The sequence below is a fragment of the Macrobrachium nipponense genome, chromosome 23 (genome assembly GCF_015104395.2).
Source record: "Macrobrachium nipponense isolate FS-2020 chromosome 23, ASM1510439v2, whole genome shotgun sequence".
Taxonomy (NCBI): Eukaryota; Metazoa; Arthropoda; class Malacostraca; order Decapoda; family Palaemonidae; genus Macrobrachium; species Macrobrachium nipponense.
In genome coordinates, this window is record NC_061090.1 from 23,554,373 (window position 1) to 23,559,309 (window position 4,937).

Consider the following 4,937-nt stretch of genomic DNA (forward strand, 5'->3'; position numbering starts at 1 on the left):
CGACCAGGGGCTTACGTCAGGTAGGACCCGAAGGTCCCCCCGGTAGCGCAGCCCCTAACGTGGGATCTTACAGAGAAATCTCTGTAGGATCCCTCCCTTTCCCTCGTAGCCGTAGGAGAGAGGGAATGGGGGAGGAATTGGATACTGGCTCGCCTTCCCAGCGGAACTAGCAGTTGGAGAAGAAAAGGAGCAGCCATCGCCTTACGGCGATGGCCTCTCAGAGCCTGGGAAAACGTATCGTCAGGAGAAAACGTTTTCCCCGAGGAGGGTTACGAACTCATACTGTAGGTAAGGGTCTGCCGCCAGTGCTGTGGAACGTTGTCTGGGTGGGGCTGATCGACACCTGACAGGAGAGAGCCGATACCGTCCTCCGACTCATTCCAGTCCTCGTCGAGGTCGAAACCTCAGGAGGACCGAAGGGGTATTCAAATACGGTGTCCGAAGACACGTAGAAACGCCTCTGTCGCAGTAGAGGAGGTGAAGTAGCTTGTTCGATCCGGCCAGAACTGAGAGAGCCCTCTTGTCCGGAGACGAGAGACTACCTGGTTCAACACAGTCGGCAAGCTCCGATCGCGGCAGACCCACCGTCGATTTGGGTTCCCTCTCGGGCCCCAAAACGACTCGAGCCGAGACGTGGCTCTGCTGGTGGAGCGGCGATCCTTCCCCGAGGTCGTTGTGCTGACGAATCAGCGCCCATAACCTCGGCAAAGTTCCTCTGGATCTCGGAAGTCACAGCATCTTGCAGAGTGGGACCGTTAAGCCCTTCGAACAAGAGCATATTCCGAGAACATTCCTCCTAAGAAGGGGGAACAGCGACAGCCCTCTCGTTCCTTCCCCATCCCTTGCGCATACGTCCTGGCCGGTCCAAGAACCGTGCCTGGCACGTAGGGCGTCGTGGTGGAATCATGAGGGGCGCACCCCTCACGATCACTCCTCAATACCTCGCTCCTCCCGGTGTAACCCGAGGAGGTTGAAGGTACGGGAGAGGCAGACCTGACGCTCCCTCGTCGCTCGCTGGCAGAACCAGCAAGGCTTTGGAGGGGCTGCAGGCGATCGCCAACCCGCGGTGGCGATCGAGCTGCAGGCCTGGTCGAACCGTCTCGCTGTGGAGAACCGGCTGGACTGAGCAACAGCGGCCCCGATCTCGAGTGTCAGAAGAGCTGGTGCTTGCCGTATCCCGATCGCGTCTCTGTGAGAGCGACGGTCAGGCGACCTGCAGGCTCCACTGTCACAGTGAGACCGGTGCTTGTCCTCACGGCACGTCACGTCGCTGGTTCCAGCCGTGGCTGTCACCGCGAACGGGAGGACCTCTTCCCAGCCTCAGCCCGTGGCCGGTCGTGGACGTCACGTCCCCGGGTAGCCAGCTGTTCGCCGCGAGAGTGAGAGCTGGTCTGGTGAGAGTCGCGTGAGCGGCTGTCACCAGTCTTCCGCCCCGTGCCGTGAACCTGACGCTGAGCGGACTCAGAGGTCTGGTTCCTGGCTGCACGGTCGCTGGTAGGAGCGACCGTTACAACTCGGTACCATCCGCGAACGAGAGGCCGAGACGGACCCTGATGCAGTGGCAGAACCACTGACACCAGGCGAGGAAGTACCGGTGTTAGCCGGTACCCCTCTGGTCCCCGTAGTCTTCTTCCTTGCGGGAAGGAAGAAGACGGGCCCCGCTCCCGAAGGAGCAGGAGGACCAGCGGAAGGAACCCTCCCGGTCCCACCGAGGTGAGACGGGTCCCGAGCAAGCTCTACCGAGGGAGACTCTTAGGAGGGAGGAGGCAACCTTCTTCTTCCTCGGCTGTGAAGCCTTAGAAGTCGAAGGGGAAGAGGCGGCAGCCGACGACGATGAAGAAGATGACGACGACGACGACACCTTCCTCCTCTTCTTCGTCAGCTTCCTCAGGACAGACGTAAGATCTGCTATCCAGGGCGGAGCCGGGGCTGCTGTAGCCGAAGCCACAGGGCCCGGACGCACCTGTACAGACAGACCAAAGTCTGGGGTAGTACCACCACGAACAGGGACGACATCAGCAGGTATGGGCATCTCAGGAACAGCAGGCACAGCCAGCACAGCATCGGTAGGGACAGCCAGCGCAGCAAAGGCAGGGACAGCCAGCGCAGCAACGGCAGGGACAGCCCAGCGCAGCAACTGCATGGACAGTCAGCCCAGAATCGGCAGGTACGGCAGGCAGCACCGGAAACACAGGAAGTGGAGCAGCAGCCAGCAACATCCTGGTACCGGCGGCAGGTCCAGGGCGAGCTCTAGGCAGCGGAAGTGTGGTCGCTGCAGCGCGGCAACCACGAGCGGCGGCGCACGCCCCCCTCTCGGGTACGGCGAAACGGCACTTCACAGCGGCTGTAGGCAAGACTGTTACCACGTGAGGTGAGTACACCAGGTGAGAGGGACGTCGTCACCTGGAGCGTGGTCACCACTCCATGGGTGACCGCAGTAGGCCCAGACATAGAACCGCAGCCCCTGGACACTAGCACGCCCTGCAAATGGAAGGACGCCCATACCTCACAAGCGGTTCCACCCTCGTGGCAGTAGCACCTGCGGAAAATAACAGTAGTAGCGATTAGTGGGGGGGGAAGTCCCCTCGCGCGGGGGGGTGAGCCCCCTTCCGAACGAGTGGAAGACCCCGAATACAATGTACAATCGGGGCACCGAGCGCCCTCCCCCGCGCTCGACGGATCGGGCGAGGAGTAAGAACGCCGATAACCTCCCCCCCCCCCAAGGGGAAGGCCATCTGTGGGGAGCTGAGCGGGGGGGGTTTCTCGTTCCCCACCCCGCACAGCACCCATGTACCCAACAATAATATAAGACCCACCCGAGAGCAATCGTGCCATCGGCCCGAATGCAAGGGCATAAGGATCAATTCCCTGACTGAGCGAACTTGAACCAAATAATATTAATGCAATCAATCAATAAAAGGAATAAAATTGAAAAAGAATCTTGCATTACGATTCACTTCACAATGAATAAGGGCTCGGATCGAGCGCATTTGCGCCCTCGGTACCGAGCGCAAGGGTAAAAGGATCCATTCCTTTACCTTTATGGATCAAGGTTTATGGAAACCTTGATCCATAATGAATTGATGCAATCAAAATATATATGAAAATGAAAAGAATACTGCGCTTGCGATTTCACTTCATACAAATAAAAAGGGGAAGGATCAATTCCCGGGAAATAGCGGAAACATTGATCCCCGTAACAATGCAATCTCAATAAAATATGAAAATGAAAAAGAACTGCACTTGCGATTTCACTTCATTCAAATAAAAGGGGAAAGGATCAATTTCCGGGTAAGCTCGGAAACTGATCCAAAATGAGTATTGCTACAATCAAAATAAATATATGAAAATGAAAAAGAATACTGTACTTGCGATTCCACTTCCATACAGAATAAGTTTCCGTGCCGAGCGCATTCGCTCGGCAACGAGCATACAGGTCAAAAAAATATAAATGAAAAGAGCACTTACTTACGATTTTTCATCTACACAATTTCCAACCAAAAATACCCGAGTCGGAGCGAGCGCTCTCCCCCCTCGGCACCGAGCATACACAATACGAGGATCATTGGGTCTGGGAAAAATGAATTCCCGCACTTACGCCCTTCAGGTCCCGGCACTCGGGTAATCGGAGGGCGTGGTGAAACCAAGATCCGTTTCAATTCACAATTGAATTCAATGGAAATAAATATGAAATGATTGTACTTACAATTCAGTTTCACTAGATAAATAGAAAAGAAAAACACAACCATGCGAAAGCAACGACGATGAAGTGGGCAGAGAGCGATGATACACGTCCACACGCCAGCAGGCCGAAAGCAAAAGTGATTTGTTTACCTACCAGTCGCGCGCTCGTGCCTGTCGGACAAGCAGTTAACTACCGAACCCCTTGTTCGAAAGCTTACGACCTATCCAGCTGCCGCTAGTACCTTCCTATTGTAAAAGGACGAAGGTTTGTATGCCGTGTCGGAACAACTTCCAGTTTAACAAATTAGTAATACATACTACTGCAAAAAAAAGACACTTTTCACACAAACTTGAAGACTTTCCATTCCTCCTAATACCTTCCATTCCATCCTAATACTCACATCATCTGAAGACATATAGTTTTTTGGGACATATCCGACAGATCCTCGTTCACTGGTAACATGAAGCCAATTTGGATCTCTTGACGGTCCTATTTCCATAAACTTTTCCCCTACTTGGAAGCCCAGTGTGCGGGCATGTGTTCCTTTGTATGTATACAACGCTCGTAACATTCTTCAGCCTGAAAGAAGATAAAATAAATTGTCATAACAAAAGTGGCAGGGTAATAAAATTGCAATCCTAACCATTTTCAGGTACAGTATCATCATAACCTGAAAGTATTTATCTTCAGGCCGTCAGACAACTCATGTGCATATCTCCCCATATGCTGGCCCTAAGCAAGTAGCTTTATACATTATTACAACTTTTATGACCCCCTTTGCAGCCATTAGCTTCTTATGCTTATTCATGGCCAAAGACTTGGGCTGTTCTTGACGATCAATTCTTAAATTAATTTGCAAGTAAAATATCTGTCACTTATATGTCTGCCTTCCAATCGATTTACTTTTACAACAAAAGATACTCAGGGGTCATATGATTGTCGTGGTATCAATATTCATGTCCCAAATTAGCCCACCTTCATTTATCACACTTACAGAAACTCATTTTTCACGTCCAAACATCTATCTCATTTCCACCCACACCACAAACCTACCTACTTTCCACACCCATAGGCCTGCCACTTTCCCAACTCTCTCCACAACACTCACTCCCCTAACTCCACTATTCTAGGCCTACCATCCACAACACCTCCTAGCAGAGAAATGTCCCTTTTTAATTTTTTTTTTACTTTATTGTGCCCGTTTGCATATCTGTAAGTTTACAGGAACAATTGACTGGATTTGGGGTGATGT